Here is a 23,141-nt window from a genome sequence, read left to right on the forward strand (position 1 = left end):
AGCTTGCCTTCTCAAAGAAAAATCCTATGTGGCAAAACAGCAGATATGTTTCTAAGAAAGACACCATAAAATGTAAAAAAGAACTGTTTTCTTTCTATTTTAGACTCTTCAAGATTCTTCCTAGTCAACCATAGCTAAGGAACCATATTTCGCCTGAGTAATTTATCAAATCCACATTTCTGAAAACAAATGATTTCAAGTATATGCAACTTAATTCAGATGAGATGGCAGGAGAGGATTTACAGTGGGAGCCACTAGCAGTAACTGGGTTTTGAGGGAGCTTTTTTCTACTCTTCTTTGCTCATCCTGGCACACACACACACACACACACACACACACACACGCACACACACGCACAATACATCCACTACTAATTTGGGCAGCAGTAGAGAGGTAGGGGTGCAATAAGAGCGTCTGTGATGAACACTTACCTCCTGCCTTCAATCTGCTCTGTGGAACAGAGAAGAGCTCTGCAGGTACCACTGCCACTCCAGACCACAGAGGACCTCCGGAATACAGACGGTGCTTGGCCAACTATGAAAGAAGCCACACTTTCAGGTTTTCTGTCATTTATAATCAAATCAATACTAAGTAATATAAAGAGTTGGCCAATTTTTCAGTCTCTAGAGGCCACCGTATGTAGAAGTCATTCTGGAACTGCTGCAGCGCGAAGAGAATCAGTCCGAGGCTAAGACCAATCCTAAGGGTGGCAGGTGATGCTGTAAAGCCAACCAACCCTACAGCTATCTTTCTGAGGATCTTTATTATGTGAGAAAACAAATTTCACTAGTGTGGAAGCTTCCGAGTTGGTGATTTTGGTTTCTTACAGGTTTCTTACAGCTCTTGCAGGGTTAATGGTTTGTAATGCTTATAAACTACATGTTCCTTCAGAAAGACTCAGCTGACTAAAGACTGGGGGAAGCAGTGTTATATGTGAAGGAAGAAGGAAAGTGTTACAAGACACTGAGAGATAGAAAACAGAGAAAAAAGCATAACGCCACCAGTCCACAAAACCCATGATGATATAGTCTTTTTTTTTAAAAGAATCGATATAGTCACATGATCATTACATGTAGGTAATCACACTGTGTCAGTGGAGGTGAATTTTAGCACGTGTGCCACCGCTGACTTTTATCCCTGAAAGCTCTGAAAGGTTCGCCATCACTGCATTACATGTGTAACTTTATCTCTCCTGCTAAACACAAATAAAAATATGGACAAAATCCGAGAAGCAACTGCGTAGGAATTCAGAAAAGGAAAATAAAATAAGGCAATATCAAGAGGAGTCCAAGCCTTGCTGTAAAACCTCAATGGTGGCAGCAATCTTGCAGGTGTTCTACTGGTCATTTTTTAAATTCTGACTGTTTCACTTCTTTATCTTCCCGGTTTTACTGGAAGGTGGGCCTAATCAGGAAACAGCTCAGCAGATACAGACACCAACTTTTCTGGCCAGAGGATTGGAATGAGAAGCCGCTACAAGCTGATGAGTGTAGAACATCTTTACTTCTTTTTTTCTCCCCTCCCAACTCCAACAGGGGCATTGTCGTGGCAGGGAAAGGGGCTCCTATAGGAAGAGTGTGGAGGGATCCCCAGTATTTTTTCCCTCCCTTTTTTTTCTCGATGCTAGGGATCAAACTCAGGGTCTCCCACAGCCTGAGCACATGCTTTCCCACTAAGCCCCAGCCTAGTCCTTATTCTATTTACCCTGAGTCTAGGTCCAGGTGTGTAGAGCCAGGAACTTTTTTTTATCATATGAGGTGAAAACTCTTCAGAAGCCCCACCTTTCTGTCCTGAGTGGCCTGGAAAGGAGGCCTGGGGGACAGGAGAATGCAGACGGAGCCTCGGACAGGACAGACCTTGAGAGTGGACCCCAGCCTGCGAGTGAACTGACACACTGTCCAGGACCGCCCCCAAGTCATACATGGAGGATACACCAGAGAAGAGAACGGAGAGATGTGCAGTGAAGACTCAGAGCTGAGCTGACACTGGAACCTCTGTACACAGAGGGAAAGACAGAAACTGTGCTCTAAACCCATGTGTTCTCCAGCAGGTCTCCAACGGCCCCGACTCTCGCGTTGCATGAGTCAAAGTAGCACGGTGCTCAGAGCATCATGTTTCATTTAAATAATATTTTAAACATTTTGGAGGAAGTCCGAAGTCACTTGACACACGAAGAGCCATGAAAATCTGATCCATTGGCAAAAGAATCAAGTATTGCCAAACCCAAGATTAAGCAGACATTAGAATTATAATACCAAGACTTTAAAGAAATTTTATAACCCATCTCCATGACATAAAGGTAAAAATTCTTCAAGGAAGGATCAGTATTCTCGGCAGAGAAATAGAATATATACCAAATGAACATTTTAGAGTTGGAAAACGTAATAACCGAAAAAAAAAAAAAGCCCAACACATCACTAGACAAGCTCAGTTAGCAGTGTTGACATGACAGAGGAAAGAGTCAATAAACTTGAAGGTAGATCAATACAAATTATGAAAACTGAAAGAGTAAATAGAACAGAGTTTTAAGAACCTGAAGGGCCATATCAAAGGTCTTATACCCATGTTACTGGTGTCCCTAAAGAAGGGGAGAAATGATTAAAAATCTTTGTACCTCACATTCAGCCAAACCGGCCTCACAACCAGGAAACTTTTCTTTAAAACCCTATACTTATTTTCTTTTGTTGCTAGCAAAGCAGAGAAACTCTTGATTGTTTAATGCAAGAGGCAGGCCTGGCTGAGTCTGGCCATCCCTGGGCTGTCTCCTTCCATCTGTAAATCTAAGGATTCCTGAGACTAGAGCAGGCCGCATCAAAGTTAACCACAATGGCTTCATTTTTGCTGCAAAAGGGCAAATAATACAGAGAGGAATAAAAAGAGACTACTGGACGAGAAGGGAGAGGCTCAAGTCATCTCAGAGAAGTGCTTCAAGTGAGGTGAAAAGCCCAGGCTGCTCCTTGGGAGAATGATGCCCTTCCCTGCGGATGTCCTGACCATCACAGCCCACAGGACTTGATACTTTCAAGCAACAGCCTTTGGGTGTTTTTCCTACAGTCAACCCCATGTGCCGCTCACTTCAGATCTCCTACTAGGACTAAAAATAAAATAAAAATCTTTTCAGTGATTTCATGTAAAGATTACTGGGCTTTGTACCTTTACTGTTTATATTGCTTTAAGAATAATCCTTTTATCTACAATATGGCAATTCAGGAAACTCTGACATTTAAATAATTTATGCACCTTTATATTTTGTTATGTGTAAAGCATTACCCACTAAAAGTGCAAAAACATTTTTGTAGACATCATCTCAATTCTCTGGGATAACCACATTTTAAAAAATTATACTTGGTGTCCAAACAATTTTAAATTGGATATACTTGATATAAGAATGTGTGCGGATATTTTAACTATAAATTTTAAGCAGCAACTGAAGATTTTCAAAGTTTTCAAAAGATTACCTTCAGCCTGTTGCAGTTTGCAAAGTTATAACTTTGTGTGAAACATAAAAGTTTCTGCTAGTTTTCTAGGTCAGGAAATGTTTATAAACAAAAAGAAGCTCAGGCAAGAATAAAAACTGAAATAGAATAAATGCTGTTAAAAGCCTTTACCGATGCATTCAGGCTGACGAACTGTGTTACAACACAGTACGTTTGTTGTGATAAAGAAACTGCACACCCATGAAAAGCCAGGTAGGTAAAGAGGAATAGCTCAGCTGTACCAGAGTCCGAAGAGGAAGCTCGGATTCCATGCGAAGAGCCGGCGCACAGGGCAGAAGGGCAGGAAGCCCAGGGGCGGGCGCACTCAGGAGCCCCGCTCTGTCACTTTGGAGGAACGTCCATCTCCCTTACTACTCTACAGTGCCTCTCTGCCACATATCAAACACCAGAGGGACACCCAGCTGTCAGAAGAGTCTGCCTGCCTACCTCCTCCGTGCAAGTGCAGTTCACGGAAGGTACCGCTTTAGAGTCCTGTACTTTCATGTGAGAAGTGCTTGTAAGGCAGCAGGAGTTCAGGGCAGGGGTTGCATGTTACAAAAACGTCCAGAAACATCAAACATTATGCTCTCTGCAGAAAGGTAGGCTCCGGCTTTAGCCGCTGATTCTTTTGGCTCAAGCTGAGTCAAACAGTACACAAAGAAGAGACAAAGCCCGCTCACGACTGGCAGTCACCACGGGGGATGCCAAGCCAAGGCAGACTCGCTCCAAACATTGTTCCTGCCCAGGGAAGAGCTGCTGCCCTGCGGCCAGCTGAAGCGGGCCACCTTCCTCCTCCACCTTCAGGAAAAGTCCACAGCACGAAGACGCGAGAAGCGTCCTTTGCTCTCCGAAGACCCGTTTCTGGTTTTGATGCTTAATTATAAGGAGATTTTTATTGCTCAATCTTTATTGATTTTTAATCTTGAGTTTTTTTAATTAAAAATTGAACTATAAAATGAGATCTGACAAGACTGATAAACATAATCTCCCCTTCAATAGCCCAGCCTCAGCGTGGTTTCCTTTCTGGAAGAATACTGAATTAGCAAGGTGCCCTAGACATCAGCACCCAGGCCATCTACCCAGCCTGTGGGCACACAAACGGACCACTCTTTTCAATTAGTTTTTACTCTAATATGAATTCTCATAGGTCACTTTCTTGAGTGTCTTCTGCTAGTTGTCATTGGATTTTTAAATACATTGCTTTTTTCTTCAAGAAGTAAAGAGTATTTCCTTTCATCTGATATTATGGGTGTCAAGGATAATAAAATACTTATATTGAACTATGTACTATAGGTTTTTTTGTTTTGTTTTGTTCTTTGTTTTTGTTTTGGGGTTGTTTTTTATTTTTGAGACAGGGTCTCACTATGTAGTTGAGACTGACCTGGAACTCACAATGTAGCCCAGGCTGGTCTCAAACTCACAGCGATCCTCCTGTCTCAGCCTCCCGAGTGCTGGGATTATAGGCGTGTGCCACCACATCCGGCTATAGATTCATTTCTTAAATGAGTATTTCTTAATAAAACATTTTAAGAACAAGTCAGCCACCATTTTTTTTTTTACTTTATAAAAAACAAAACTAACAGACTGCATGATTTCTACACAGCTCTGCCATGCAGTAGGGACAAGAGAAATTTCAGGAAAACTAATAATTAAGATGCTGTAACCACCATTATGTTGTTATCAGTTTAGGAATAGCATTAAGATATCTGCATATTTCAGTCCTGTATGGGACAAAAAGTTGGGCAGAAGAGCGCAGCTCTCAGCGTGTTTCCTTTAGAATTTTCTCCTATGTTAGCTGTAGAGTCAGATTGTTGACTGGTGTTTATAGTGCCAGTGGGATCCTGGGCATGTCTAAGTCAGGGTCTGCATGGGCAGGAGATGTGGGGTGGATACAACCGAGGGCATACTGAAAGCACAGAATGAAGAGGACCGGTTTCTCATTAGTCTTGCTTTCCTATTTCTAGTTACATGGTTGTAAGACTCTCACTCAAGTATCTGTCCACTTTCCCAACAGATACGTGATGATCTTTATTTTCATAAAACACTCTCTTCAAAAGTTAACCTTTAGCTGGCATGGTGGTGCATGCCTGTAATCCCTGCACTAGGGAGGATGAGGCAGGAGGATCGCTGTGAGTTCGAGACCAGCCTGGGCTACATAGTGAGTTCCAGGTCAGTCTCAACTACATAGTGAGACCCTGTCTCAAAACACAACAAAAAAAGTTAACCTTCAAATGTCCTTGAAGGTAGAAAGGCAAAGAAACTTACCATTGTTCACTTGGATGACACAAAGCACCTCTTAGGATTTGCTCTAATCTGTTAATACCTCGTGGCAGGTGTGAGCAGTAAAAAGAATTCCCACAAGAACCATTTTCTCAGTTGAACAAGATGGAAATGGCACTGGATTAAGTTCCAATATGATCTGTGACTGTGACATAGAAAGACATTAAAGAAGTTTAAAATACTGTGACAGCTACTCTTACAATTATTACTATCTCGTAAAATACATCCGAATAGCCTATTCCCACAAGTTCCGAAAATACAGTGTCAACAATATAGCTGATCACAACAGGTCTATAATCTATACGTTTTGGTAATTCATTTACAAAGCCCAACTTTTAAAAATAAAGCAGGTAAAGTGACACTGAATGCTTAATCAGGGTTAATCACATAGTTCCTCAGTACAGACGGTGGAGGCCATCAGAATGCAAGCAGGGACAGCAGGGACAGAGGGGGAACCAAAGTCCCTGGAAGATACAAGGCCATGGTATGCTACAAAGAATTTCTATGGAGATTCACAAGAGGATAATTCCCATGGAAGAGAACTGCAAGAATGGAGTAGCTGACCATCTGACTTCTGAGAATAGCTGAATAGCTAAACATACAAAGACAGAAGGCACAAATCTTGAACAATAGGAGTTATAGTACTGATGGGATTATCCATTTTTACAACTTGGGGAGCCAGACAGGCCAGTAGGCTCAATACAGATGTTCTAAGAGTTTATAAAACCAATAATTTGAAGTAACTGATACCATTGTTCCAGTAAAAACATCACAAAAATAAATAAGACTTACCTTTGGCAGAGGGGCAAAGGAAAAAAGCTAAATAAAGAAGCACAAAAATATGACAAGTTTTCATCTTGGTAAGTCTCTGGTTTCACATAGAATGATGATAATTCATTTTAATGACAGCATAGAAGATAGTATCTTCAAGACATTTTTTTCTTTTTCTTTTTTTTTGAGACAGGGTCTTACTATGCAGTTCAGGCTTACCTTGAACTCACTATGCAGCCCAGGCTGGTCTCAAACTCTCAGCGATCCTCCTTCCTCAGCCTCTCCAGTGCTGGGAATATAGGCCTGCGTCACCATGCCTAGTTTAGCATTTCCAGGATATTTCTACTCTACTAACAATAGTTATTTATAAGTCCATACTGTTATGCAATTATACCTGTTTCAAAAGGAATAGTTGTAGCAATATATAAATAAAATATGGTATTTTTGGTATCTCAAAAGAAAGTAGCATATAACCTATACTATAAATCAGACATAGCTGATTTTATTCTTGCTTCCTTATTAAATCTTTATTATCTCTGCTTTGTGTTGTGTTCTGAAAGTACAAATGAGAAAAATATGGAAAATGGCCTGAATTGTACCATGTGTCTTGCAGCAAAGCAGTGCAAGGGTTATAATATATAAACAGAGATAAAGAGGCTGGGTGTGGTGGCGCCTGCCTGTAATCCCAGCACTCGGGAGGCTGAGACAGGAGGATCGCTGTGAGTTTGAGACCAGCCTGGGCTACATAGTGAGTTCTAGGTCAGTCTCGACTAGATAGTGAGACTCTGTCTCAAAAAAAAACAGAGATAAAGCTGTTTATTAAATTTGTAATTCTAGCTTTTAAAATATAGTTATATAATTTATACTTCTTTGAAAATATAAAAGTGCATTAAGAGTCTATGTATTTGGGAAAAACTTCTTAACCTGGCCCAAGTACAGAATTTAAGAGGTACCATACATTAAAAAAGAAGTCTTTTCCTTTAAATAAATTCTAGTGCTTGAATGTATTTCAAATAAAGAAGCTCACATTGATAAGAAGCACAAGAAGCTAAAGTGTATTTAAAAACTCAAAGATTAAGAAAATTAAAACAGAGATAAAGACAACAGGAGAGAAAACATCAATCTTTGGAAGCTGTCATCGAAGGAAAAGGTGACAACTCTTGGACTAGTTACTTTATTGTTGTAACGAATTATCACAAACTTAGTGACTTGGAACAGTGGAACTCAGTATCTGCCAGTTTCCATGGTCAGGACTCTGGGCACCGCTTTTTCTGTGTCCTATGATCAGGGTCTCCCCAAGCTGCAATGTTGCTGGCAACCAGGCTGTGTTCTCATCTGAAGAGTCAACTGGGGAAAAACCCTTTTCCAGACTGATGAGGATTGTTGGAAAATTCCTTTTCTTCAGCTGCACAACGGAAGGCCCCAGCTTCTTCTGGCCACACAGGAGACTGTCACGGCCCTCCCACACACCGTTCCATAACATGGCCACTTGACTTTCTCAAAATCAGTAGGAGTCTCTGTTGCTAGCCTGAAACAGTGGACACAGGGGATCTCCTCCCTTAGCCAAAGACAGACATCCACATCCTATTGGTTAGGAGCAAGTCTAGATTCCTCTGTGCACCCAAGAGAGGATTACGCAAAGACGTGTGGCTCCCTGGGGTTCCCAGACAGGGTGTCCGCCACAAGTCCTAGTGTTTATCATGAGTAGCTTCTTTCTGTAGGGTAGATTGCTACTAGATGATGATCTTGTTCCCATCCTCTGGAATAAATGTAAACTTAGAATATGGTCTTCTTGTCTACTCCTGAGAAAATTAATTAATTAGCAACTTTTTCTGCATTTTACTCCTGCTAAATATGGCTGTATTTTAATAATTAGTAGCTAGGGCTGGGTGCCTAGCTTAGTTGTATGTAGCATATGTGCTTAGCATACATGGGTTGAACCACCAGCAGCCAAAGGAAATGAAAAATTAGTAGTTATTACCCACAACAACCGACAGACTTTACATCTCATCTGTCCAAGTTAAAACGTGAAAGTGAAAATAAGCTATGTATATTTCAAAGAACGGTAATCTTGGAAGCGAAAGTTGTGAAGAAGATAACAAGAATGGAAAATAAAACTCAAAGAATTAAGAATGAAATCTCAAAGAAATGTTTAGAGGAAGTTTATTCTTGTAAAATTGAGTATGAAAGGTTTCACAAAGCAGTTGGAAAGATCTGTACAAGTTTCAGAAAAACTGAAACAAAGCAAAAAATGTTGTCACCCACAAATTTTAAAAAATAGAAATTAGAGGTCACATGTAATGCCACACCTTAAAGAAGGAAAAGAAAAACAACATAATCTTAATCATAAGGCCTAAGAGTTTCTTAAGAAATATTCCAGATACTAAAAAATGAAAATGGAGAAAATGGAATAGGAGATTACAAAACAATGGACCTTTGGAAATCAACTTACATTAAAACAAACTGCTAGAAGATATCTGTGAATATTTAGTTGTTTTTTCTTCAGTTAAAATGGTTTTCATTCTGTCACTATATGAGACATAAAACATTTCATTACTTAAAAATTGATGACAGAATAATATAAATATGAGAAAATTTTGATAAACAGACCTATATAGCTTCAAGGTATATTTTAATGTTTTTGAGTCAACTAAAATACTTGTCTTGCTATTATTATTTATAATAATATGATTATGCAGATTATTGAAATCTAATATATTTGCTACGGATATCAAAGCCAGTATAAATTTAGCTGTTCTACTTGAGTTTTTTAATATATTCTTTCTTTAAATAGGTTTACTTATGCACTTACTTTTAGTTTTCTTTGAGAAGGTACTTTAATTTCAATTAGTAATTTTTAAAAAACTGTTTTTGCCTGCCCTATAAAAATGAAATCCCAAGACTATAACCTTCATAATTTTTATAAAATTCTGAAAAGGTTTTCTGGCATAAGGTATTGTTGTATTTCCCCTTTATGTAGGAAAATGCATAATGTGTAATCAGTTACTATAAATAATCTATGCTTATGAATAGTGCCTCCAGCTGTAGCAAAGGAATTAACTGATGGAGATGATGATTTTGAAATTCAGTATTTAAAAATTCATCTATTGAATTAAATAAGCCTCACTGCTTTGGTTTACCTGAGAGAAACAAATATTTTTTTAACTTTTGAAGTCAGTCTTAATATCATTATGTGTTTCACTTTTTTGAGATTCTATGATTTGTTCACCCTATTTTTTTTAAAAAATAGAAGTATAAGAAGGATTGTATATAAGGATATATCTTGTTTCTTATTTTTACTCCATACTGAGTCCCCATCTTATCGTTTTAAAAATTTATGAATATAGAGACTATACTACCAAAATATACAATTTCAACACATTTACACATGCTCTTACTTCCAAGTGAGAAATGAAACAGTATTGCTGAGAAAATTATTAGAATATGAACTACATCTCAGTTGTGATTGCCTTAAAATCAATATCCTTTTATGTGAACAAGCAGCAGCAAAAATCACTGAGACAGGACCCTCGCAATTCAGGTTAAATTACAGCTCAGTCATGAATTTGCCAGATCATTTGGACAAATTGTTTCAACAACTTCCACTCTGTATAATAAGCATAATCATCTTTGTTGACTGCTATGACTTTGAAGAACATGTTTTTTTTTTTTTGAAAAACTTAAAGGCTCTTGGGTATATGGGGGGAAATATTATTTACAAAGAGGTAACTCAAGTCCTTGTTATTTCTATTTGAGTAGTATGTGTGTTCATTTACAAACAGACTCGGAGCAGCATACACTTCGTGAAATAAAGTCTCGAACAGGCTTTTAAAAACAATAGAGGAATAAAGCAGGTTAGTTTAAATCTCTAAATTCTGAGGAGTCGTTTTATTCATTCTACGTAGCACCCAAAACATGTCAGTGCTAAGTGTTCATTTGTTGATTATTTTAACTTCCCAAATTAAAAATAAATTCTAAAGAAGCAAAATCCAGTTTAGAACAGGCTGCGGAGAGTCGTGGCTGTGACCTGTCGTGCGCAGGCTCCAGCCTCTCCCACCCACGCACTGGGCCATGGCTGCCCCTCAGAACTCCCAGTGGTCCTGGGGACGGTGTTTCCATGGCTATCATCTGCCACTTCTCTGCTGCTGCAGCCGATGAGACAAAAACCCTCTGCCAGCTCTGACTAAGAGAGCGCGTGCAGAGCCACATAATTATCTTTTGTAGCTCCAATTTCTAAGGATTTGACCACAAATTAAAACAGTCATTTACCTGTTTTTGTATTTTCTTATTTTATCATTTCTAAAGGTGTTCCATACTATTACATTTACCATCTCTCTGTTCAGTGCACGTCCTATTCCCACAAGCTTTCCTCTACGTCTGCCTTAAATCTCAGCTGACAAGATCTCTGATACAGAGCTAGCAGTTTCTCTTCCTCGAATGGCCTTTAAGATGGAGAAAATGTCTGTGAAGACACACAGTCGATTGAAGTACACCTTCAGGTGATCGGACCACAGATAGCAACAGCTCAGAAATACCCAGTATTTGTTTTGTGCTTTTCAGAACCAGTAAGATAGGAACTGTCCTAGGGTAGTAGAGAATTAACAGGTGTGAGGCCTGCACCTACGGCTGGAGGACACGTTACAAATCAGCAACCTCGGGAGCTCGTTAGGTTTGCCGGGGTGTTTTGGTGTTTCGATTCTACTTGATGAACCCCAACAAAAGAAATTCACCTTGCGTCTAAGTTTAGAATTTGTGTGCTCACAAGGCTTTCCCTGTATACATGAGCTTTTTAAAAGGTAAGGTTCCTTTAATTTCCAACATTATCATTTCGAGTGTTCAGTGAAGGTGAAATGTCTTTTTGAAAAATCATGTCTTCTTTTAAAAACTGCAATGGGAAGTGTGTTGATTTTCAGTCCTCTTTAAAACAAAAATATTTCTTCTTTTTTATATTTTAAGAATAAAAAGCGAAGGGTTTGTATACCACGCATTCAGCTTTTCCTGTTGCATTACACTGTAAGTCAGCTTGTTCTCTCCAGGTATTATAAACTGCCATGCCCCTAACAAGCTATTTTTATATCACAGAAAGGCAATTTCCAATTTGCAAGAAGTACCTTCTTTTCTCAGGTCCCGAGTCAAGCCCTGCTTATAAACATGTGTAAGCAAGACATTTTTAGTCATGTTGTATTATGCATCAAAACAAAGTGTTAGAAGTTGACAAATAAATTTTTGCAATTTCTGAAAGATAAAACTAGATTTTATAGGAAGGGTAATGAGACGACATTTACCTGCAATTTCTATTATTAATTAAAACATCGATGGGGGTACCACTTGAATGTCCTGCAACTATTTCCCAAAAAGCTAAGCAGCGTTCCTGTCTTTGGCAGCGTCCTGAGCCGCCTGCCACGAGAGTTCTGGATTTCTGTGCAATCTCTTGACTGGCGCACCTCCCCGCTGGGGTCCGAATCGCCCACCTGGGAACACAGATCCGGAAAACACACTGCGGGCACTCAGCTCCACAAACTAAGCGAAATATTAGCTTACGGGACACCTGTCGCCTATCCCTGTATTTCCAGTCTCCTTTCCAGTGAAGACAGGCGGGTTCCAGCCCTCACGCCCTTAAGTCGGCGGGCGCACAGGTCTCATCGCTTTCAGGAGACAAGGGACGCTAGGGCTTCATTCGGCAGAATTTATCGAGTGCCTGCCCTGTGGCAGGGACGGTGTTAAGCCCTAGGGGTATACAGCTGTGAGCTAAATATTAATTTAATTCTTACAATACTGTATTGTAGATATTAATAATTTATATATACAAGTAAAGCAGTGCTAACCAAATCTGTTTTTTCTTCATTGTTTTCAATGTAAGAAAATGGCTTTATTCCTAATTTTTAGTTCCATGCAGTTTACAAGTACACTTTTACTCTGATAATACGGCTTTGCAACTAGCAAAGCAGCTGAACTAACACAAAAATACAGGCGGGGAGACAACTGACACCCACTAATATTTCTCTACGTATTCTTTTTTCTCTTAATTTTATTGATACATTTTAAATTACAATACCTTTACATCCATCATTGGGATCTTGCACCTTTACAGGATGTATCTTGGTTCTTTTTTCCCCGTTCCCTGCCCTCCCTTCACCCCCTCCATCCTGCCCTATTTACAAAGACTTTGTTTCCCTTTTGTCATATTTTCCCTTCTTCCTTTCCCCTCTCCCCTCACTTCCACTACTCCTTTAGATGTTTTCTGTTGCACAATATCAGTTATACATTTTGATCCTTATTTACACTTTTAATCTTTCACACCAGAGGAAATTATTTGGTGTTTACACGTGTGTCCTATTAATTTCACTGAAGAGTGTGTCCTCAATGTGCATTCATTTAGCTATAAATATCTCTAGATTCTTATTCTTTATGGCTGAGTAGTACTCCATTTTATTGAAAAAAACACATCTTTATCCGGTCTCCAGTTGAAGGGCAGTTAGGCTGTTTCCAAGCTTTAACTATTAGAAACAGTGCTGCTAGGAAACATGGGTGTGCATATATCACTGTGGTATGATTCTTTTAATTCTTTTGGGAACATACCCAGCAGAGGAATAGCTGGGTCAAATGGGACCTCTAATCCTACCTCTCTGAGGTATCTCCATACCGATTTCCACTGTGGTTGCACCAGTCTGCACTCCCACCAACAATGAGAAGGGTTCCCTTCTCCCCACGACCCTGCCAACATTTGTTATTGGTTGATTTCATGATAGCAGCCATTCTTTCTGGGGTGAGGTGGAATCTCAGTGTTGTTTTCATCTGCATCTCTCCAATGATCAGTGATGCTGAACATTTTTTCATATGTTTATCTGCTGCTTTTACTTCATTGCAGAAGCATCTGTTCATTTCAGATGCCCATTTTTGAATTGGTCTTTTAAATTTGGGGGGTCTGATATTTTAAAAGTTCTTTATATATTCTAGATAGTAGTCCTTTGTCTGAGGAACAGCTGGTAAATTTTTTTTCCCACATTGAAGATTGTCTCTTACTCTGTTGGTGGTTTCTCTTGCAGTGCAGAAAGAAGCTTTTAAATAAAATGAGATCCCAGTTGTTGATTCTTTGTGCTAGTTCCTTTGCTATTGAGGATTTGTTCAAAATCTTTTCCTATGCCGATACCATCAAAGTTTCTATCTGACTTATCTTTCAGCAAGTTTAGTGTCTGTTTTAATATTTAGATCTTTCATCCACTTGGATTTTAATTTAGTGCATGGTGATAGATATGGGTCTAGTTTTAAACTTTGGCAGGTTGAAATCCAGTTTTTCTAACACCATTTATTTAATAGGCTATCTTTCCTCCAGTGAAGATGGTTGGCTCCTTTGTCGAAAATGAGGTGATTGAGTACATCTGCAGTAGTTTCTGCATCTTCTAATCTGTTCCTGTGATCCTCAGGTCTGTTTTCTTTGTCAGTACCATGCTATTTTTATCACCATGGCTTTGTAATATAGTTTCAAGTTGGGGATTGTGATAGCCCCTGTCATGTCTCTGTTGCCTAGAATGGCTTTTGCTATTCTAGGTCTCTTCTGGGCTGACCAAATCTTTTTAAGCCCACATAAGAATATTAACTCCATGTTTAAAAAAAGGTGGAACTCTACGAGGTACTCTTTTATAATTAGAGAAAATTTGGATATTATTCCTTATTACAAATCTGACACGCTGTGCACGTGGCACCTGCCTATAATCCCAGTACTTGGGAGTCAGAGGCAGGAGGACTGCTGTTAGTTTGAGACCAGCCTGTGCTATACACTGAGATGTTTGTCTAAAACAAAAAAAATCTGGGCCAGTGATTCAGCTCAGTGGTGCTGCCTCCTGCCTCACAAATGCACCTGAGTTTGATCCCTGGTACCCCCCGCCCCAAAATCTGGCAATATCATTCCTGTTCCTCTTGGCCTCAAACATAAAAACACCAGTAGCCTGAAGGTAATAAGGGAGAATTACAGCAAGAGTAGCTTCACATCGACTTCATTTGTCGAGAAATTATCTCACAGTGAAATTCTGAGCCTGGAGTTCTGAGTAAAGGGAGCAAAATGTAAGGCTTTGTCTGTGCATCAACGTTATGGTCCGAGGTTATGGACTCCTCAGAAATAGTATGGTTTATGACACCTCATGTCTAACTACTTTACATTTTGTATGCAATTTGCCTGGAGATAAATGAAAGTAGCTTCTTGAAGATGAGACGGTTTTGGAGAAAAATAGTGTAAAAACAGCAGTGAAGATACTTGTACTCAAGTCAAATGAGAAATATCTTGTAATTTCAATTTTAGTAAAAAACGTTGTAGGGGTGTATGTGTATATGCAAGTACATGATAGTTAAAATTTCTTATGGCTCTCCTGGGATTACAGTAAATTTTAAGCAAAATTTTAAATGAAAATCTTCAAGTCAATTCCTAGTATCTTTGGAATTTTGTAGCACTGAGTGCTGTGAATTTCAAAGGGTGTGACTTTCTGCCATTTCCTCATTAGCAGATATCGAATAATCTTGAAAGGCTTTTCAGTCCCTGAGCGTGAAGAACTGAGTCAGCAATTAATGCAGAGGCCAAGAAAGTCCAACAGCTCTTCAGACTTGCTGCACACCTCACACTACCCTGAAACACCCGGCCTCTGTGTCGCAGAGTTCCCTTGATCATTACCAGCTGTCTGTTTATGTCTTGGTACAGTTCAACCGGAAGTTTAGAAATCTTATGGGCAAGTCTTTTCTCTTTTTTTTGATCCAACTTGTATTCTCCAAGATAGTTCTTGGACTTATGTCCTATTAAGAAACCTGAAGCTGGACATTTGAGATGCATGCTCATAATCCCAACTACCTGGGAGGATGGAGGAGGCAGGTGGATGACTTGTGCCCAGGAGTTCAAGACCAGTCTGGGAAACACAGCAAGACCCTGAAAAAAGGAAGGACAGGAGAGAAAGGTAGAAAAGAGGAAAGAAAGAAAGGGAGAGAAGAAGGAAGGAAGATAAATTAAGTTGAAGTCAAATATAGTTCCTCCAAAAATAGACATTCTGAAATAAATTATCAAGTTAACTATTCACCTTTCCATTCTCACACATTCAAAAGAAAAAGACTGGATTATTATTGAGCTGTGTTCTCCTATTTTTGTAAACCTGTGGTCCTCTTCGAAACTCAATGGCTATATACTAAGAAAAATCTTAAATACAAAAAGAGCCCAGACTCACTGGTCACTGGTACAATCCTTGGTCCCTTTCCTCCCATACTGTTTAAAGGCACTAGAGATACTAGCCAGAGTAGTGATGTAAATTGCTAACCCTAGAACACAGTGACAACGTGTTCAGGTTCTGCCCTTTGTTTTGCCAGGATTAAAAAATGTCTTCATGCTCTGACATCTTCGCCCTGAGGGAAAGTTGTGAAGCAACCAATGCTCACCCTGAAACCAAGGTGTGATACATGATGACACTGTGCCCCGGATTCATCTTCAGAACCCTTTTTATCACAGTACTCCAGGTAGCCACTCGTTTCAGAAGTCCATTCATCGTGCACTGCTCACACGTAGGAAGGATGAGGGCAGGAAGGGGACCGAGCGAAATGAAGGAAGGGGCTTTGTGCATCCGCTTAGCTATGAATGTCTCTGGTTTCTCATTCTTTATGGCTGAGTAGTGCTCCAGTTTACAAGCTAAATGGATGCACGCTGAGGTGAGACTTTTAAGTGAAGTAAACAGGACATATATGTGTAAATACCAAACAGTGTGAGAAACTGAGCTTAAATAAGGACTACTGTGAAATAGGAGGAGAGGTGCAAAGGGGAAGGGAAGTGGGAGGTGGGGATGGAATTAACACGAGGTAAAGAAAACGTGGAAACAGAGTCTTTGTAGATGGGGAGGGTGGAGGGCTGAAGGGAGGGCAGGGGATGGGAAAATGAGAACCAAGACGGACTATGCAAGGGTACAAATTCCCAATGATGAATGTCTCTATAGCGTATACCTTAAATGCACCAATAAAATTAATTTTTCAAAAAAGGAAGGGGCTTTGACAGAGCTGGTGGTGGAGCCCAGTAGCAAGCTTGCACCTAACACACTCCGAGCCCTGGATTCAATCCCAGTGCATGTGCGTGTGCATACAGGTGTACACATACACACACACACATACACACACGGAGGAGGGGTAATACAAACATGAAAGAAAAGGAAGTCCTGGAGTCACAAAGAATGCTTAATTTAAAAAGAAGATGAGTTTATTGAAGAGAATGGCTTCCCTGTCACAGAGACGAGTACCAAGGGGGCCGTCTCAAGAGACCGTGTCGGAGGCATGGGTGTCGCTCAGTGATACGGCACACACACAAGGCCCTGGGTTCAAACCCCTGGAATAAGACAAAGAAAAAAATGAATGTAAGCGTCAAGTGAAAAGATCGATGGATTGGAAGCCAGGATGTTAGATGCTGTTCCTCATTTACCTCACCCTGTCGCTCTAGCTTGCCTGACACTTGCATTTGAATCTTTAAAGATGTATTGATCATATATTTAAAACATGTGTATGTACACGTGTGTGTTCCTGCTAGCAAATCTATTCCTAGGCTAAAATTTAACTATTAGTAGAATACACAGTGGAAAAAATAAGAGCTCTTCTCATTTCTCTCCTAGAGAAATAGCACTCAGTGACCAGGTGTCTATTCTGTCGTGCCTTTCCCATGTGTGTATGTAGTTTAGTTTTTAAAACAACTATAGAATAGTCTATTGTCTCAACTTCTGACAGTATTATTCATTATCAATAGTGCTGCAGGGAATATACTAATATACGTTTTTGTGCACTTGTATTTCTGGAGAGGAAATTCCTAGAAGCAAAATGGCAGATGTGGAGATGTGCAAATTTAAGTTTTTAACAGAAATAGGGCTGGGTGTCATAGCTTAGTGGCAGAGCACTGGCCTAGCCAGTACCAGGCCCTGGATTTGATCCCCAGCACTGAAAAAATAAACACACACATGGCATGCATGCTTACAGTTTCAATAAAGTCAAATTGATCTCCAAATATATCATCAATTTATACTCTCATCAGTAGTACGTTAGACTGCGTATTTCTTCTTTGCCTTTTTAAAGGAACATAAAACAATGAGAAACACGTTAAGATTAGGTTCATAATCTTAGGCCACAGGACTTAATAGGCAGAAGACAATTACACATCCAAGAGATGCGATATTACAGCTGCCAGCTGTCAGGGCATCGTGACTGCAAAAACGTCACAAAGGCGCCTTCTTGCACACTTTCCTGATTTCTGAGATTTCCTCAGCATTACTGGATTACAAAACTAAAACAATCTGTGATTCATATTAAGGAAGAGATAAAAGGAGAACACTGAGTATTATTATTGTTGCTATTATTTCATTTTCCATTCCAGCATTTTGTCTCAAGACAGCGCATCGCTGAGAAGAAAGTAACAGAAGAGTAGATAGATTCCTAAAAGCAACACTGCTTTTTTTTTTTCACCAAATACTAGTGTTTGTGAAAGCCAATCAAGTTACAAATTTGGATAGAAAAAATCGTGCCCTTGAGAAATTCCCTCTTGGGTTAGGTGTGTAGTTTTGTGGTAGACTGCTTGCCTAGCCTGTCTTTGATCCCTGCCACCACAAAATAAATAAACACAATTTTAAAAATGAAATAAGTGAGAATTACTTGTTTACTTTAAATACAACACAACCTATCTTTATGTGAATTTAAAAATAGTGAGCCAGTGTAGTGCAGTAGACAATATACTAGTCAACAGCTAACAGTAACAACTGCTAACATCTTTGAATACTAACATAAGCACTGTTAAGTACTTTGCAAGTATTACCTCACTTAATCTTCATTATAATGTCATGAGGTGAGTACTATTATTTTCCCCATTACAAATCCAACATATAGCTTTTCCTCATCAAACATTTTATTCCACTTTTTTTTTTTTGGCACTGGGGATTGAACTCAGGGACATTGCGCTTGCAAAACAGGCAGCGGAACCACTGAGCTAAATCCCTAGCCCCTCCTTTAAAAGCATTGTTTTGTGTTTGTTTTCATTTTGTTTTGGTTTGTTTTTTTTGAGACAGGGTCTCACTATGTAGGTGAGACTGACCTGGAACTACATAGCCCAGGCTGGTCTCGAACTCACAGTGATCCTCCTGCCTCAGCCTCCAGAGTGCTGGGATTACAGGCGTGTACCACCATGCCCGGCATTACAAAACATTCTAAACACAGTTACAAGTAATATTTTAGACTCATAACACTGGAAAAGTGCCATGAAGATCATCTTTCTATGACTCATTGCTCCCTGGGAAAACAAAACTGATTTCACCTTTACTTTTTTTTTCTGCCTTGGGTACTGTGAGGATTAAACATTATCACATAAAAATGACATTATGGATTTCCATGACAATGAAGAGAAGAATTTTAAGCAAGGTGGTGGATCCTCTACACTGGGTGGAACAGGCTCTGAGTCAGCTTTGGAGGCTGGAATTCTATATGTAGAGTGGTACTGTTCCTTGCTAACATCCAGGCGGACAGAATGTGACTCTGCTCTTCCAAAGACTTCTCTATACAGGAGAGGGCCTCAAAATAGCCCTAAACACACAGCAGGAGTGTCTTTGGTGCTCATGGAGAAATCATCATGTTGGCAATTTATTTCATTGATAAATTATTTGGGACATTTATGAGTTGCATTATAATATGAGAGCAAGGAAGAAAGCCCCACTATACAGTAAAATCAAAATTACATTTGGCAGGGAAGGGAGCCATGCAGAAAAAGAAGGCTGTAAATCCTAGTAGGTACATGCTGGGCACAGCACGGGCACTAACTTTTGAGGTTTGTAGAAGAAAAAATGGCATCACTGAGACAAAGGAAGAAAACAGAGAAATTGATGTGAATGCACCAAGGGGGATTAACTTCATTCCATTTCAATAGAGCAGTATATTGTGTTTGTATTGAAACATCAATCCCAAACAATACTTCATGTGCACCACAGTCTACGTGTAAGGAAGATGTTCTTCTTGAAATGAAGTATATTTAAGAAATCTCAGAAAGTTTAGCAGTTTGAGGGAAAATGGTAAAGAGTCAGCCTTGAAACAACTCAAAACGTTGAAATGAAAGAGACAGAGAGTGTGTACCAGAGTCTTAAGGACAGAGTATATGTCAATTATTGCAGGTATAACCTTTGGTATTTAATTCACTTGTAAATTATAATCCCGTCTACGTCTGCCAAGCTTCATTTATTTGCATATCCATAGTTTATTAAATTCAATTCCTGAAAAATAATGTTCAGAATGCCCAGCCATGCTTTTTCCTGAGAAAATATTTCCTCAGAAAGAAATATTTTGGAAATGAATTTTTGAGCTTTAGATTTCAAGCCATCATTGCTTTGGGGGCCTTTAACTTCTTTCTCTTGAACTGGGAAGTTAATCTGGAATGTTTTCAGGACGGACAAGTTCCTGTAAGCTTTATACCTAAAGCAGATTCACAGCCCTGCTGATAACCACCTTTGAAGTTACCATACTTTGCTAGTCTCAAAAGTTTTGCTTTAATCTGCAGGTACCATTTTTCCTGGGAAATTTTCTCATGATGTATTTCCTGTCATCAACCATTTTTATTCAATAATGTTCATATCTCTTATGAAGCAAGGTTGATATTATATGGGCAAAAATTTTGCCAGCTGTGTTGTCTTTGATGATACAGGAGAGAAATAATATTGCTGAAGCTATGTGATTTCTTTAACATCTCATTATAATTTATTTTGGTTAAACAGTAATACTGTGTTTTTCCTTTATGTTTACCTTATGATATCTGACTCCTAAAAATGGAATCATTTGTCTGTCACTATTATGCAAAATGAGAAAGACAACATCAATCAATTCCTTGTTTTTATTTTTTTAATTGTTCTAAGTGTGGATTTTGGGGAATTCTATATAAAAATATTTAATGACAATTTAATATATATATTTAATATTGAATGAAATATTTACTCATTATATTGCATATGAAGTTACAATTATTAAATGTGATGGGCCAGAGAGGAAAAGTTATGAAGAAAAAAGAAAGGAAAGAAGGAAATTTAACAAAGAAAATGGAATAAAAAGAGAAATCAGATTAGAACAGTAAAGAAAGAACATCAAAAATTTTTAAAATGTAGACAAAATGAAAGAGGAAAATGTAGTGATTATTTTCTACAAATATTATCTATTGCTCTCTCTGTCTCTCTCTCTCTCTCTCTCTCTCTCTCTCTCTATATATATATATATATATATATATTTCTGGAATAAATGTCCTTATTTCCTCCGTATACATAATTTGAAGAAAAATAAGTTATAAATTCTTTTGTTTCCAGGTATTATATTTGAAGGGAAAGAAGCTTTTAAAGGGATATTTAGTTCTCAATGTTACTGAACGCAAGAGTAATACAGTATGGCTATTATTTGTGGTTTTATAAGTATCACTTGTGGAGAGTTTCCTACCTTGATTTGCTGTTAAGGTGTTCATGTATTTTTTTATTCTGAAAGACAATGGAATAGCTTAAGGGATATGTTAGCCCAGTCAATGAAACAGACCAACAATGCGAATAAATGAATTAAATAAAGTCACATCGATAAAAGCCATTTCCATAGGAAAGTCAAAATGGCCTCTGAAAAATGATATCTAACTCTTCCAGAAGGCAAAGGATACACATCACTGCCTTGGAAAAATGCACTATCACTTAGAGACCCGAGTCTTAACACAAGCATTTCTAGTTTATTTCTCATGTTTGGAACCCAGCTTTGCTACCAGGACCACCCTGCCATTATTTCATTAGTTCGCACTCAGCCTGCTGCGTTCTCTTCAGCACCTGTGATCTGTAACTTAACTCCAGAACACACATCTGCTCCAGTGTGCAACAACGACGGTGTGCTTGCAAGGCAGCTATTAGTACTAGAATTTCGGCTTGAGTTTAAGTTGCCTCTTCAAGGTTTCTTCTTCGTAATACAGTGGTCTTTGAGTACCAGCTGGCTACCTGCACAGTAGGCACTCAGGCTAAACCCCCGGGTTTACAAGGCTTTGCTCTTGCTTCCTGCTCGTGTGTTGGTACACTGCGGTGGTTACGTGGCAGAGGTAGCTCAGAATCAAGCCCCTGGCTGCACGTTCTGACAGTCACTGCTGAGAAAGATGAAGTACAGACTTCTCTGAAAAGAAGGGCCGACGACATTCTAACTGTAGTACAGGACAGCACAGAAATAGGCCCAAAGAGGAACACTGTTCACCCTCAGAGTATGGCTGATAGGGAACACGGCCCTCACACCTCAGAGCAGAAAACAGGACATTTTGAAATGTACATCGCCCCTGCTCCAGAATACAATGGTCCCTTTCATGTATTTCTGGTGACTTTCATTTTCTTTTGTTGCTGGGCCCCTACATCATGGTAAGCATATCGCAGGCAAGCACAATGGTAAGCTGCAGGTGGACATTTCCTCTGCAGATGCAGACAATATCGGCCTGGCCAGCACTGCTTAATTCAGCCATTAACCCACTTTTCCACACTTTTGAGCAAAAGGTGCAGAAAAGCTCTTAAGAACTTAAAGGGGAAGATGCTTTTCAGATTTCATTTTCTGAGTCAGTATGTTTCGGTGAGCCAGTCAGAAAATGCTAAAAAAAAAAGCAGAAAGAAAGGCCTTCCGAGGAACCATAAACAATGTACAGGCCCCTTTTAAAGCCAGCAACACACACCACCTTTGGCAACATGCAACCTAGTGACTCAAACAGTGACCCAGTAAGATGGAGAAATATAAGGATGTATTGAAATCAGTTTTTTTTTTTATGGGGAGGAGCAATCCATCTGGATTGTAGGAATTTGCAATCATAAGGAACAGAGCTTTCATACCCAGGTTTTAGATGGCCCGAGGATGAGTGAGATGCCACTGACCCACAGTCTTTAGAAGGTCAAGGTCTGTGAAGCAATTGCAATGGTTTTCCCACCTCCACTAGCTTCCCCATCCAAGCCACACTCCAGAGAGTTGCAAAGTAACCTCCTCAAGGAACCAGTGATTGGGATTTTTTTCGTCTGACTGACGCCCAAATGGCTGCCCAGTCCTTGTAGAGCAGATAGGCATAAGGCACTCTCCCTTACTTGCAATGAATTCTCCTAGAACTCCAAAGAGTACGGTTGTTTTCCGGACACTCCTGATACAGCCTACTGGCGAGTCTATTCATCTAGTCTCTTCTGCTAGGGTGCTTACCCACTGCTCTTCTGAAATTAACCAGCTGCCTCCCATCAGTGCCGCTGGCTGACCCCCATTCTTTCCCACAGAAACGTTACCTATTATTATGGATTGAGTTGTGTCCACCAAGAGATTTTTCATCTTGGCCTCCAGTACCTATGAATGCACCTATGTGGAAACAGAGTCTCTGCAGATGATCAAGTTAAGATGAGGGTGTTAGGTGGGTTCTAATCTAATCTGACCGTTGCCCTTGTGCAAAGGCGTGGCTGTGGTTTGGCAGCTGTCTGTCCCACCAAACAGCTGCCAAGTTCACACACTGGAGGCTTGGTGCTCAGTATGTGCGGTGGCAAGAGGTGGGAGACTTTTAAAAGGCAGGTGACAGAAGCTTAGGTCACTGGGGAGGGCCACGAAAGGAACGTGGGCCTC

General features: G+C 39.6%; 1 long non-coding RNA gene across 4 annotated transcripts in view; it reads right to left on the reverse strand.

Moving 5' to 3' along the window:
* LOC109118591 overlaps positions 1-23,141 on the reverse strand; it is a 42,372-nt gene that overhangs the window by 6,357 nt on the left and 12,874 nt on the right. For 2 of the 4 annotated variants that reach the window (XR_004518340.1, XR_002025950.2), the window contains exons 1-4: positions 11,813-12,593; positions 8,980-9,056; positions 5,742-5,901; positions 432-534 (exon numbers count right to left, since the gene is read on the reverse strand). This is a non-coding gene — a long non-coding RNA (uncharacterized LOC109118591). Of the gene's footprint in view, positions 1-431; positions 535-5,741; positions 5,902-8,979; positions 9,057-11,812; positions 12,594-15,363; positions 15,439-23,141 lie in introns of those variants that run through there. The other 2 variants (XR_004518338.1, XR_004518339.1) reach the window with 2 other exon arrangements.

Source organism: Fukomys damarensis, unplaced genomic scaffold, assembly GCF_012274545.1.
Source record: "Fukomys damarensis isolate Sample0158 unplaced genomic scaffold, DMR_v1.0_HiC HiC_scaffold_21, whole genome shotgun sequence".
In the NCBI taxonomy this organism is placed as follows: domain Eukaryota; kingdom Metazoa; phylum Chordata; class Mammalia; order Rodentia; family Bathyergidae; genus Fukomys; species Fukomys damarensis.